General features: G+C 50.4%; 1 protein-coding gene across 7 annotated transcripts in view; it reads left to right on the top strand.

The window, feature by feature from the left end:
• Positions 1–15022, top strand: part of CNOT1 (CCR4-NOT transcription complex subunit 1) — a 2171110-nt gene that overhangs the window by 1316222 nt on the left and 839866 nt on the right. The gene's annotated exons all lie outside the window — the stretch shown is intronic.

The raw sequence follows: 15022 nt of genomic DNA, 5'->3' as shown, positions 1-15022 counted from the left end.
TCACCAGGCGAAGTCCTCCCTGGAAGACTCGAAGGCCGGGTACGTGGACTCGCAGGATGCGGCCCCTAAAACGAGAGTATCCCTGCCTGCTCGGAGGGAATAGTTTTTTCTACCCATTGAAAAGACACTGGTGCAGATGCCGATCATCTCCCCTAGACTGCCCCTGCTGGTGGAGCAGAAGGGGGGGGGGGGCAATCCTGCAGGGCTTGGACATTTCCGAGGAGGAGCTTTCTGGTCTGAAGGCCATACTGGATAAGAAGTTCGAGGCCAGGTCCTATGGGAAGGACCCCAGCGAAGCTGATTTGGAGAACGGTGAGGAAATGGACGAGGAGCTGCAGGGTAGTGAGGAGCCAGAGGACATCACACCACTGCCACTGCTCCCTTTGCAGCCACCACAACCTTCTCCGCCACCGCCATTGGACGTGTCGCCGAACATCCTACAGGCACTGCACACCTTATGTTCAGAGATCCGGACGAGGATGCCCCTGTTGCCGGCGATACTGAGATAGCCTGGGCGTTGGGCACGCTCCAGCAGAGACAGCCGTCCTTTCGGACCTCTGGAGGAAAGTCCCATGGATACTCAGTTTTGTTGGTGGCTCGTCATCCTATCGTGAACCCTCCCGCTCGTAGGCTCAGGAAGCCTACAGGGGCTGCAGCAAGTCCGAAGGAGGACGACATCACCAAGGTGGCGCCCCCGCGGCGAAGCAGGATTAAACCTGCCCTGACGTCGATCCCGCACACCCCGGTGAGAGGCCAGCTAGCGAACTTAGTCAGCGTGTGGAAGTCCATCTCTACCGACCGTTGGGTGCTGGACGCCCTGGCCCACGGGCACACACTGGAATTTCAACAGAAGTGCCCTGCACATTCCAACAGTGGCCAGGAAAGAAAACCACGTGCCTCAACTTCTGCTGGAGGTACGGGCCATGCTGAAGAAGGGCACGATAGAACGTGTCCCAAAAAGGCTACGGGGCTCCGGAGTGTACTCCTGATACTTCCTCGTCAGAAAGAAGACCGCCGATTGGAGACCCATACTGGACCTCTGCCGCCTCAACAAGTACATCAGGTCCCAGAAGTTTCGGATGGTCACCCTTCAGCAAGTGCTGGGACAACTGGAAGAAGGGGATTTCCTACCGTCGCTGGATCTGGAGGATGCCCATTTCCACATCCCCATTTTACCAAGTGTCTGGCGCCAATGGCGGCGGGTGTTAGGCAGAAACCTGTGCAGTTCCCTTAGGGACCACTGCAAAAGGCTTAGGACTACAGGTGTTGGCAGTAAACCCAATTGGTAGCAGTCTGTACCACCCAGATTTACCTGGTAGCTGTAGCTGAGCAGCCAGACTTCTCTCAAGAAGAGTTAGACAGTGTATAGAGTATACAAAATAGGTACAAGGATACAGTAGCACAAGCAAACACTGACCAGAGCTTGGGTATAAAAGTATATCATTATTTATTTAAAAACACGCTTGTAAAATACACTAATATGGTAAGCAAGTTCAAACACTGTCACTATATATACTTCCCTGATTACTTATTGAACAAGTCTTAGTTAAAACACCACTTATTTGCAGACAGAGGTGAGCGCTTAACCTAAGATGGCACTCCAATAAGTTAGTTAAAAAGGGAGGGAAAAGACAGAATTAGGAAAGTACACAATACCAACACTTTTAAAAGAACCACAGCAAGTCAGGAAAGGCAGAGTCTACTGTAGAGCAAGAAAGTTCATAGGCCAGGCCCACTCTTGGAGAGAACAAGGCGGAATGTGTCCAAGATCACACAGTTGAATTATACTTTAAAAGTCTTTGCAGGTAGTTCAAAAAGAGTTGGATCAGTTCAGAGAAAGTTAGTTAACAGGTCACCGCAGGATAGAGAGTCAAGGATTTACGGGACACCTTGAACATTCTGTTGCAAGGGAGACCAGGCGGGACACAGTACCTGAAATGGTGAGAAAGCTCCAGCGGGGGCAGTAGTTTTGGCAGCAGGTGCAAGTCGCTCCTTCGTCCAGGGGAAGAGGAGATCTCGACGTGGAGGAAAAGCTGGAGGTCGTTGCACTGCCAGGGAAGAAACCAGCCATGGGTTTCCCGGTTAAAAGGTTCTACCCTTTTATTTGCGGTAGTGGTGAAGCGTGGCTATCCGGCCGCCGGGGTGCTTGGCACGGGCTATTCGACCACGAGACAATCCTGGAAGGTGAAAAGAGGGCGAACTAGTTATCCCCACCAGTTCAGAGGAAGAAATCTCTCCGGGATGAAGATCTTCTCTGTCGTCGGGAAGTGGTGAGGCGGTTCAGCAGAGCTCCACCGGTGGTGTCGTCGTTGCAGGTCGTCTCAGCTTCTCCCTCTTCGGATTCTTTGGTCCTGTGGCGACTTCTGAAGTTCCAGTCCCCAAAACCCTGCTTTTATGCAGAAAACCCCCATTCATCAGTCCTAGCTGTCACTCAAACATGCTAAGTGGTGAGCCGGGCGGCTCACCACTGGGCCAATCACACAAGAGTGCGACTTGAGTTGCCAAGGCAACTCAGTCCAGGGTGCCTAAAACCCCGCTCCCACACATCCTGTAGACCCAGACAGAGTGGCACCACTTTTTGTGGCTTCTGTGCAGAAGCCCGCCAAAAGTGGAACAAAGGGCTCGGCTTGGGTTGGAGTTACAGAGGCGAACACAAACGCCATTTTAAAGCAGAGTCCTGGCAAAAAGACCCAACCGGGGAATAAATATTAAATAAATAACCCGGCGGTATCTTTAACATTGCACCAAAAAAGTGGTGCGTTTAAAATTAATGGGAAAATCCCATAGGAAATATTCCAGTGGAATATTTCGCGTGGTAACCACTGCCACCAGCCAGAAACTCGACGAGGGGAGACTGCATAGTGCCCCCTCGAAAAACAGACCCAGGGGCAATCTAATTACCCCTACCAGTACTTCCACAATATGATGGTTTGTACTGGTTCTGTTCATAATTTAAGACTAGTAAAGTCAGTAGTCCGTCCCAGGGTGTGGAGTCTGTTTGGGGGTCACTATGACACCCCTGTGTAGTCCGTCCCAGGGTGTGGAGTCTGTTTGGGGGTCACTATGACACCCCTGTGTTACTGCACTGAGGGTGCTGTGTAACACACTTACCAAAAACACATGAAACCCTATGGAGTAAAAGACCCCATAGCCCATAAAATACATTACAAAGTCAAAGACATGATTTGAGATATCCTAAGAGTGGCAGAAAGAGTCTCACTCTTAGCAGGAGAAAAAATAAACCCCAAAATTCCAGCAAAGCTGCTGGGGGACTCACTAGGTTTGGGAAATTAGCCTTAACAGAGAATTCTCCCGAACAGCGCGGTTTCGCCTGCAGGGGATTCACGTCGACCCCTACCTGGACGATTGGCTCATTCGAGCGAAGTCGAGGGAGAGTGCCGTCGAGCAGACGGCGGGGACCGTCCGGCTACTCACAGAACTGGGGTTCTCGATAAACTTTGCAAAGTCCTTCTTAGTGCCATTGCACGATGCACCATTTTTGGGGTCCCGGCTCAACAGTGTCATGCCTGGCTCCCCGTCAGAGGAGAGAATAGCGGCCATCCTGGGCAAGGTACAATGGCTGTTGACCCTGTAGATTGCAAGGGTGATGTCCATCAAGTTCCTCCTCGGCATGATGGCGTGCAGCTACATTGTGCGCCTGTGCAGGCTGCGAATGGGACTGATGCAGGAGTACCTCGACGCTGTCGGATCCAGGTATCCGGAAGTTTCGAGGACAAGATCACCCTTGACAAGAGTTTCAGCCAGTGATTTGGTGGTGCGGTGTCTGTGCGTATCTGTCAGCAGGCACGGATTTCCATAGCCCGCCCCCCCCCCCCCCCCCCTCATCAGGAGACGGTCACGGTGGACGCATACTTGGAGGGATGGGGTGCGCACACCGGTCGTCTCCACACAAGAGGCCTGTGGCTACCGGAGGAGAAGCTGTTGCACATCAACGTTATGGAGCTACGGGCCGTGTTTGGGCCCTCAAGTCTTCCCTTCCGTCCCTGAAGGGCAAGTTGGTGTGGATCTTCAGACAACACCACCATGTTTTACATTCGGAAGCAGGGGGGCACCAGATCCCCAGCGCTCTCCGTCGCCCAGGATATGTTCCTCGTCCCATTTCATCTGGCAGGAGTGAAGAACACCGTGGCCAACTCTCTCAGCAGGGAACTGCGCTCGTGCCACGAGTGGGAGCTTCGGCAGGACCAAATGGATCTTATATTCCGACGATGGGGCAATCCCGAGATCGATCTATTTGCGATGGCGACAAACACCAAGTGCTGGAGGTTCACCAGCAGGTTTCCCCAGCCGGGGAGCATGGGTGATGCATTCTCCTTCCCCTGGGACGGCCTGTTCCTTTATGCGTTTCCCCCTTTTCTGTTTCTGCGACTCATCAACTCAGACGGTCCCGTTGCAGGATGATCCTCGTCGCACCGGCGTGACCGAGACAGATATGGTACCCGGACCTTCTGGACATGTCGGCATCCCCTCCAGTCAGGCTTTGGCGGACGCAGATCTTCTCGCCAGGTAAGGAGGCGCGATTTTGCACCATGACCCAGGGTCTCTGAACTTGCAGGCCTGGCTCCTGCAGCGCTAGAGTTTGGTGGATACGATCTTCCGGCCGACTGCAATGCTAGGGCTTCGTCTACACTGAAATGCTACGGACATAAGTGGAAGAGGTTCGCCGCCTGGTGCCGCGCACAAACTTGACCCTCTACGGATTACTTCTCTGCAGGTGCTTCTGTATTTACTGTTGGGGGCCAAGGCAGGGTTTACTCATGCTTCCATCAAGGTTCATCTGGCGGCTATCTCCCGCTACACCAGAATTCCGGGGCGGTGGTCACACCGCCTGGTCAAAGAATTGATAAAAAGGACTTTTCAGTTCGTTCCTGCCGGTGAAGGTTCCAGCTCCGGCATGGGAGCTCAATGTGGTGCTGACTAGGCTCATGGGTCCCCCCGTTCGAGCCTATGCATTCGGCACAGCTGAAGTTTTTTTTTTTTAAAACATATCTTTATTAGTTTGCATGGATACAACGAGAATTAACTTTGAAACTTTGGTTAATAAACCCTTCTACCCCCCCCGCCCCCCCTCCCCCTGTATCGGAGAGCTCTAATTGTCTGAAAATATCTGAGACTTTAATATTGTGGGGGCACCACTGTTCCATAAAGTCTGACTGGAGGTATTGCAGGGTTCCTTCCCATTCTTTTCCGAATTTGTCTCCGGAACCTTGTATTTTGTGGGTGATTTTCTCCATTGTAATGTGGGCCCAAACTTTTTGCAACCATGTGAATTTCAGTGGAGTATCCTTGCTCTTCCACCTCTGTGCTATGGTGGTCCATGCCGCGATGAGTAGACCTGTGAATGCTCTCCATTGTGATCTACTGTATAGTCTTGCAGTGCCATCCCTGAGTCCACATAGCCAGACCTCTTCCCCAAGCAGCCCCACATCTGGGAATACTTTGTCCAAGTCGTTTCTGATTTCTTCCCAGAATGGTTTAATACCCTCACAGTCCCACCAAATATGTCTCCAGGTACCCACTTCATCACATCCTCTCCAGCATAGATTTGACACATTTGGGTACATGGAGTGGAGTCGCTCTGGGGTGTAGTGCCATTGAGTCATAACTTTGACCCACATCTCCCTGGTTTGTGCCGAGCGGGTCATCTTGGGGATCTGCTTCCATAGGTCCTCCCATTGTCTATCCGTTGGTTCTTTCCCTAATGTTCTGCCCCACCTTATTCTATAGGACCATTTAATATCCTCCCCTTGTGTGTTTATGAATTTATAAAGAGTTGCCACCCACTTTTTTTCCCCCGTGTTGGATATGAGGTATGTCTCAAAGGCAGTGAGATCTCTGGTTGCTGCTTCCGTGATATTCGGGGAACTTAGCCAGTGTTTCAGCTGCTCATATCTATATCTCTCTCCTTTTGGGGGGTTTGAGCCAGTAAAACAGGATTCCAGTGGGATAATTTCTTTGTCTGCAAACATCTCCCCTATTTTGGTTATGCCCTCCTCTTCCCATCTGTCATATGCCCCTTGTTCCATCCCCGGGGGAAATTGTGGATTTCTACAAATGGGAGTAAAGGGTCCGAGTTCCGTGGTCATAATACCTGTTCGTGTTTGGTGGTCCCATGCTTTTAGCGTGGTCCTCATAATTTCGCTAATCCTCAGATTTTCATGTCTGTATTGCCTCTGTTTCCAAAGGAGTTCAACCAGTGGGGTCCTAGCTACTGCCCTATCTTGCTTGGCCCATATCCTCTGCGGGTTCTCCCTTACCCATTCCCTCAGGACTTTGAGCTGTGCTGCCTGATAATATTTTTTAAAATGTGGGAGCGCCATCCCCCCATCCCTGGTTGGGGCCGTTAGGACCATTTTTGCTATCCTGGGGGTTTTCCCTTTCCAAATAAAGGATGATATTAATTTGGTCAGGGTCTTGAAAAAGGTGTCGGGGACTCCCACCGGGATAGCCTGGAAATAGTATAGGACCCTTGGGAGGATCGACATTTTGACAGTTTGTATTCTGCCCCACGACGAAATCTGTAGCGGGTTCCATCTTGCTAGTTCCTTTCTAATGTTTGCGATTAGTGATGGGTAGTTTTCCCCGTAGAATAACTCGATGTAATGTGGAACCACTATTCCCAGATATTTTATGCTACTTTTTACTATCTTAAGGTCCTGCAACTTGGCTTCCCTTTCTATGTTTGCGGTGTCTCCTGCCAGGATCAGGATCTCTGATTTTTTCCTATTGATTTTTAGACCCGAGATGGTTCCATAGTGTTCTAATTCCCTCACCGCTACTGCTAAGGTTAATTCGGGGTCCTCTAGGGTTATTAGCATGTCATCCGCGTAGGCGATCACTTTATGTTGTTGTCCCGCCATGTCTATCCCTTTGATGTTGGTTGACTCCCGTATTTTTATTAGGAGTGGTTCTAAAAATAGAGCATAGAGTAAGGGTGAGAGGGGGCATCCCTGTTTCGTGCCTCTTGATATGATTACCTTATCCGTAACCTCGCCAATAATGACAATTCTACTGGATGGGGAGTTATAGTTCGCTCTGATGCTCGCTATGTACTGTTCCCCAAACCCCATACACTTCAAGATTTTGAATAGGAGAGACCATTCGACTCGGTCAAAGGCCTTCTCGGCGTCTACAGACAGAAGAATCGCAGGGGTGTGGGATATGCCTATTTTTTCCACCAGGTGGGCGAGTCTCCTTGTATTGTCATGCGTTTGTCTACCGGGGATGAAGCCTGATTGATCTTCGCCGATTAGTTTCGGGAGTAGTTGGGACAATCTTGTGGCCAGAATCTTTGTGTAGATTTTTGCATCTAAGTTAATCAGGGAGATTGGTCTATATGACGCCGGATTCGTTGGATCCTTACCTGGTTTGTGGAAAACTAATACTTTCGCTTCGTTCATTGTGGGAGTTATATTGCCCTTCTCTCTAAAGGAGTTTAAGAGCCTGGTTAATATCGGGGTCAGTATGTCAGAATATTTTTTATAGAATTGGGCCGTAAACCCATCTGGGCCTGGGGCTTTGTTAACTGGGAGTTCTTTTATTGCTTTCCTGATTTCCTCTTCACTAATAGGGGACTCTAATGTCTGTTTCTCTTCTTCTGATATTTTCGGAATCGGTAGGGCCTCTAAATATGAGTCTTGGGCGGAAGTGTCTGGGCGTTCTGTGGAGTAGAGAGTTTGATAGAATTGTCTGTGTTTCCCCCATGTCGTGTGTGCGTGTATGAATGTCCCCCTTCGCATCGCGTATGGCCTTGATCGTTGTTTCTTTCTGTTTTGTCCTGAGCTGTCTCACCAAGAGTCTATCCGCTTTGTTTGCTTTAATGTAATATCTCTGTTTCAGATAGAGTAGGTTTTTTTCTGCGCCTCTCGTCCGTAGCATCTCTAGTTGGCCCTGTGTGTGTTTTAGTGATTTTTTCAGTATCTTCGTGGGATGTGTTAGCATTTTTTCTTGAATGTCCTCAATCGCCTTTTCCAATTCCCTTTCCCACTGAAACCTTTGTTTGTCTCTCGTAGATTTCAGCGCAATCATCTTTCCCCGCAGTACTGCTTTGAACGCGTCCCAGACTGCGCTCAGTGCTACCTCCCCTGTGTCGTTTTGAATAAAGTACTCTTCAATCGCTTCCCTGATTGACTCCCCGGTTATAGGGTCCTGGATCAGATCCTGGGGTAGCTTCCATCTCCACAGCCCATTCTTTCTCCCTGGGAAAGTCACGTCTAGCCAAAGGGGGGCATGGTCTGAGAGGGCTATTGCTCCCTTGTCTACATCTTGTATTTTTCCCAGCAGGCCCACTGACACCCAGAAGTAGTCAATCCTGGACATGGTGTTATGGACATGTGAGAAGTGGGTGTAGCCCCTTTGTTCGCCTTTTCTCTCCCTCCATACATCATTTAGGGCCAATTGGTCCATTTGTTGTCGCAGGCGCTTTTTAGGTGCCCCCTGGCCTTGTGTTTTACCTGTACTCCTATCTAATTGTGGGTTCCACGTCATGTTAAGGTCCCCTCCCAGGATCACATCCCCCCTCGCGAAGACCTCCAGTTTTGACAGAGTGTCCCTGAGGAAGCCATCCTGCCCCTGATTTGGTGCGTATATCGAGGCTAGTGTGACGAGAGATCCCTCGATTTCTGCATTGGCGAAAGCGTATCTGCCTTCTTTATCAACTGTTATGTCCAGAAGTTTGAAATCTTTCCCTTCCTTCGCCGCAATCAGGACCCCTGCCTTTTTTTCCTTTGCCGTCGCTTGTGCCCATATTTTGTAACCTTTTATCCTTGTTTTCTGTTTGTCCCTTGTTCTGATATGGGTTTCTTGAAGGAGTAGGATGTCGGCCTTCCCCCTTTTGAACTGTTGCTCCAGTTTCGCTCTTTTCGTTGGGTGGTTCATCCCCCTAATATTGTATGAAACAAGGCGTATCATCCCCATGTTGTATTGTTCAAGTGCCGTTGCTTCGGTGCGCCTGTGATGTATGATTCATTAATCGGAGTTCTCCCACTTTTCCCCCTCCCTTGAACTCCCTCTCCCCCCAACCATTAACTTTAAACCCCAGCAAAAACTGTCCCCCGAGTGGGGCAAGGGTTCCTATTGACGCTAGGGCGTTGCGCCCTTCGCTCCCTGCCCTCCCATCTCTCAGGGGTTATGTGGTGGGGATTCCTAAACCCCATTGTTCCATTGGACTTTACCGAGTTCCAAGCCGCCTGGACTCCGCCAGACCGCCTTCAGTGTATTGTCCGTTCGACGCAGCATCCGCGCCCCCCCACCCGGTTCCGGTGTCTCCATACCCGAATCCGTTCCCTCAGATATACTTTTATTGAGTTCTTCAAGGTATTTTCCTCCTTGTCTCCCTCCCCGTCATTGCCTTCTTCTGTTTGGTTGTTTCCCAGCCCATAAGCCTTTTCGTGCGCTCACTCCTGTTAGCAGCTTCCCCCCGCTCCGTCTCCCCTTCCGGTAGCCCCAAGCTGCTTAGGCCTTCTTCCAATATTGTCACCCTCCTCTGTTTCCCTTCCCAGGAAAATAGGAGTCCGAATGGGAACGTCCATTTGTAGCGGATTTGTTTTTCCGTTAGCACTTTCACCAATGGGGCCATTGCTCTTCTTTTTTGAAGGGTAATCAGAGCCAGATCCTGGTACAGTTGGATGTCTTGCCCATTCATTTTGATATGTTCCATTTCCCTGGCCCTTCTGAGTATCTGTTCTTTCTGCGGGTAAGGAGAGGGCCACTAGGACATCGCGTGGTCTTTCCCCTGGGGCCCCCGTTCTTTTTGGTCCAACCCTATGGACTCTGTCGACTCCGATGTCTTCTGTTTCTTGTACCCCCAGAATGTCTCAACACTTCCTTTACCGCCAATTTCAGATCTTTGTCTAGTACTGTCTCCGCCATGTTCTTGATTCTGATGTTGGAGCGTCTTGAGCGGTTCTCCAGATCTTCACATTGTAGTTCCATGTTATGTGTGAGCGTCACCAATTGTTCTTGTGTCTCGCTAATCTGTCTCGTGTCTTCTTCAAGACCTTGTACTGCTTTCTCCACCACGTCGGTTCTCTCCTCGAGGTTATTTATGTCTATTCTCATGTCTTGCACCACTTGTTTTAGTTCATCCTTCATGGTCGTAAACTGCTCTTGGACTGTTGACATGAGATTTTCCTGCAGGTTCATGAGCCAGCTTTGCATGTCTCCCTTGGTCAGTGGTTGTTGACTCTGGGAGATAGCCTCTGCTTCTCCCATCGGTTCTCCCTGAGTTCTCCCCCTTGATTGCGTTGACCCTTCTGTTGACCACAGTTGAAGTATATCTGCACCTTGTTTCGACGTTTGGGGTGTCTGTGGGGTGGGGTTCCCCTTACCTTTTGCTCTTGACATTGTATTGTGCTTCGTTGGGGTGCCTGTGGGGGGGGGGGGTGTTGCGTCGTCGTGTCCCCCTCCGGTTCTGTTCCCCTATTGTGCTGTTGTGGGTGGGGGGGGAACCCTGGCTTGGAGTGGAAACTGCTCCTTCCCACGTCGGCCCGTCGGAGGATTCTCTAGTGGCTGATTGTGGTTGCTTCTCGGGTTTTCCCCTCCCGAGACCCCCACCCCGGTTGCCGTGCCCTCTTGGGTCGGGCTTTGTGGGTGGTCGGTCGTACAAGCCCTTAGTGGGCAAGTCCTTCTGTCTGCCTAGGCCTTGGTGGGCCTTTGTTGTGGAAGATCCCTTCTATGGGCCCCGGGGGAAGCCCAGTCCATGTGAGGGCGGATGGGAGGTTTATTTGTGCCCCCCCCCCCCCGGGCATGCTCACCTCTATTTTTCCGGCTTCTGTTCAGGGCGGCCCCCGCTCCTCCTCTCCAGCGGTCCGCCCCGATCTCCTTGATGCCGCTTCTCCCTCCCGGGGGCCCCCGGAGCGAGGCCCCGCTCTGCCTCCGCGACTGTAGTGCCGCGGGCCGCTTCCCTGCGTCGCTTTGCCCTGCGCGTCGATCCCCGCGCGGGAGAGCCGGTCCCACTCGACCCCAGTGGGGGAGGGGGCGGCCGCGCTTCTCCTGGGGCCCCCGGAGCGAGGCCCCGCTCTGCCTCCGCGATTGTAGTGTCGCGGGCCGCTTCCCTGCGTAGCTTTGCCCTGCGCGTCGATCCCCGCGCGGGAGAGCCGGTCCCACTCGACCCCGGTGGGGGAGGGGGCGGCCGCGCTTCTCCTCGCTTCCTTCTTCGCGCGTCTGCTCGATCGGCGCTCCAGCACCCCCCGGGGGGAGAAGGGCGGGGAGGCCTTCAGCTGTCCGTGGAGGGTGCAGGGGGGGCGCGAAGCCGGCCGCTGCTGCTGTGGGTAGTGCTTTAGATTGGCGGCCCCGGCGGAGCGCCGATTATGTGCGACTGCTCTCGCCGGCGGCCATCTTGGATCCACACAGCTGAAGTTTTTATCGTGGAAAACAGCGTTTCTTGTGGCCGCCATCTCTGCACGACGAGTGGGAGAGATTCAGGCCCTCTCTTGTAAATCATCTTACTTGACATTCCATGAGATGAGGGTGGTGCTGCGGATGCACCCCTCCTTCATACCCAAGGTGCCGTCGGACTTCCATCTCAACAAGCCCTTGGCGTTGCTGGTTTTCTTAGTCGCTGGCTGAGAAGACTTTGCACTCGCTGGATGTGGCTAGAGCACCAAAGTTCTATGTGGACCGCACAGTGTTTTCGGGAGACATCACAGCTGTTTGTGAACTTTGGCCTCCATTTCCCAGTGGCTCTCCGGCTGCGTCACCGGTTGGCGAACCGACGTTGCCTGGCTGTCGGAGAGCCCATCCGACCAGAGCGATCGCTGCAACTACGTCATTCTTGTCTGGTGTGCCCCTGCTGGACATCTGCAGGGCTGCTACGTGGATGTCCACCCACACCTTAACGAAAATCTACTGCGTCGACCGGGATTCCAGGGAGGAGTCCAGAGTCTGCCAAGCAGTGCTGCGCCACCTGTTTGCTTGAAGGTGAGCCTGGTGAGGTGGTAAGAGATGCTTAATGTTGAGCCTTGCCACCGCCCATGGTTGCATGTGTGTACTGCTATGTATTCTTTATTCATGAGCATGTGAATCCATGCCAGACCCCATGCTGGAGAAGGAACAAGTTAATAACCTGTAACTGTTCTTCTCCAGCATGGGTCTGGCATGGATTCACATACGAACCCTGCTGCCTACCCCTCTGCAGCTTTTCTCTTGGTCCCACTGCTACTTTACGTGCTACCAAATCTGAAGATGGCTGCCAGAGGAGGGGCTAAGGGAGAAGGCAGTATTGGCTGGGGGCAGTATGACCCAGAGACCAGTGATTGGCTGTTAGGAGAAAGACCGTTCAGAAGTGAAAGCGAAACTGATATTTTCTTTACCGCGGATTCCCAGCCTGACTGAGAATATTCATGAACATGTGAATCCATGCCAGACCCATGCTGGAGAACTGCTCCATGTAAATAACTTGTGTCTTTCACCAGATCTTACTGCAACATCAAAACGGAGTACAGGTCGGACAAATGATCCTCCGAATCCTGTATTCCTGAGGTGAGCTAAACTCCTCCCTATCTATGTATGTTTTACTGCTTCATAATCTATTCCGTCTGTTAATCTTTGAAAGATCCAATCCTGGAGAGGGAAGGAAGTTATGCATCTTTTCTCCAAATTGTTAAGTTGCAAAATGACATGCGACCCTGAATGAGGGTTAACTTTGCAATGAGCTATGCATTACAAGAATCTGACCATGGCCTCTATGGTTGGAGCTAATGGAGGCCATGCCTGGCTAATTGGTTAATGACCCAAAATTAGTCTTAATAGAACACTTATGCGAGTGCACATTCCCAGCCTCACGACTGGGGAATATTCAACATCATGTGCATCAATCAAACATACCAATGCTGGAGACCAGCAGTTACAGGCAAGTAACTTGATTATTTTATTGTATTCCTTTTGGGGAGAATTCTCAGAAATGTGCTAATTCCCTTCACCTTAGAGACCCCCTGCAACTTTGCTGGATTCTGAGGACTTGATTTTTTTTTTTTACCTGGAGAGAGAGAGACCCTTTTTCCCACTCTCTCGTGTATTTTAATGTGATGTTTTACAATGTTTCTTTTGGTTATGGAGTCTGACAAACTCCATAGGCATCATATTTGACATTGTCACACAGCACCCTCAGTGCAGTGGCACAGGGAAGTCTTTCAGATTTCCTAAAGGTTTGAATACCTTCTCTGGGATAAACTAATGTTTCCCAGAGCAGTAAAGTGAAATTGATTTTGCTTATTTGTAACTTTCTAGACCCAGCACACACTATTTTACAATAGGGTGCTGGAGGGGTTACCTATTATCCCCTTTGACTAGCTTCTCATGTAACATTTTTTGTGTTGCCCTTTCCTGACTGAATGGCTGGTGGCAATGGTTTCGTTTTAACTACCATGTTGTGCATTTACAGCGGGGTGCGTTCGCTGCTGCAGTAAAGCACCCAAGGGTACCATTTTTGTCAATTTTCCTGGTCTTATTTTTTCACCATTTCTTTGTGGAAAGGTCCTTCTTGAGATTTACCAGGTTTGGTCCCATTGTTCGGTTTGCTTTTGTCGGGACTACCAAGTGAAGCCCGCCTCTGGCTCCAGGGTGACTGGGGCAGGCAGCAAGTGAGGGAGGTGCCCAACACTCCCTGTGCGTAGTCTCATAGGAGACCCAAATGCACTCTGTGGTGATTGGCCGGCTGACTGTCCGGCAAGGACAGCCACCCTGCTGGGTGATTGACAGCTAGGCTGGAATGAATGGGAGAGAACTGAATAAAAGGCACATCTTTTGGCTTGGAAGGCAGTCAACCACTGGACGAAGGAACCGAAGAACAACTTAAAGGTGATGCCCTGCTGCAGTGCCGAAATGCCACGTTCTCATCGACAGAGAAGCCCCTGCAAGGACGTCTTCTCCCTTTGAGTTGGTTGGACCAATCGACTCGAAAGTAAGTCACCTGAACATCCATCTCAGAGCTGGTTGAATTTCCGCAGTGTTGCTGCTGGAAACTGTATAGCCAGGGAGAGGAACACCAGATTGTGTGTGTTGCTTTTAAGCTGGCCTAGAGAACCAGGAAGATCCTCCGGACTCCCACGAAGCAGGACTGACTGAGCCTGAACACCCTCACCAGAGTGCAGGACCCCAGAAGCAAGGAAAGTCCATCTCAACAGCCAGGAACTGCAGTGTTGCTATTTGCAGTAGATGCGAGGAGCTGCAAGACTGAACAGCCGCTGAAAGTGAGGCTTGCTTGTTGTGAATTTTGACTGTCTCAGTGCAGGAGTCCCCCGACGTCCTCCCTCTTTGTCCCCACGACTGAAGCCCAGGAACAGTGAGATCTGCAGACTGCACAGGAGCAGGAGTCCTCTGCTGCATCCTTTCTTAATTTGGAAAGGTACTGTAGAGAGTCTGAGAATTTAACTCTTGCTGTAGAGTTCCTTGCATCTTCTACTACTCACAAGTCTAATCAGCTTAAGTCCCTACACTTGATTCTTCTTTTCTTCAAAGACTTCTAAAACAAAGACTTTTGCATTTACCTACCAGAAGTGCTTCATCTTATATAAGAAGTTTGCCCATTTACTTTGGCCTACCCTATTGTACTGAATGAGACTCCTTAGGGGGGATTCAAAAGTATGTGCGTGCTTAAGAATATTTGTGGTCTCTTGTATGTTCTAAATAACCTTTCCTTTGACTTATTACTATACGATTCTAAATGCAACAGTGATATATTAATGTCCACAGCATCCTAGCAATTGAAGTCACTTGAGGGTGTAGGTAGTGTCTGTGGGCCATCTCAAAAGGATATGTACTGATTTAGAGATATTAAGAGTGTGTATTTCATGGAGTGCATTTGAGTGTTACTATTATATTTCTCCCTTCTGAAGAAGGCTTATTCTAACTGACTGATAAATAAATTAATAATTGTTTATTCAAGAAGCCTTGAGTGTTCGAGTTTATTTGAATACTTGTAACTGTAAATTTGTGTAACTCTCCTACAGCTCACATTGACCCCACTTGAGATGAGCCTGGCTGCTCAACAGGCTACCAAAAC

The sequence above is a fragment of the Ambystoma mexicanum genome, chromosome 1p (genome assembly GCF_040938575.1).
Source record: "Ambystoma mexicanum isolate Mex_15411 chromosome 1p, UKY_AmexF1_1, whole genome shotgun sequence".
NCBI classification, from domain to species: Eukaryota; Metazoa; Chordata; class Amphibia; order Caudata; family Ambystomatidae; genus Ambystoma; species Ambystoma mexicanum.
This window is presented reverse-complemented; position numbering and strand designations above follow the sequence as displayed.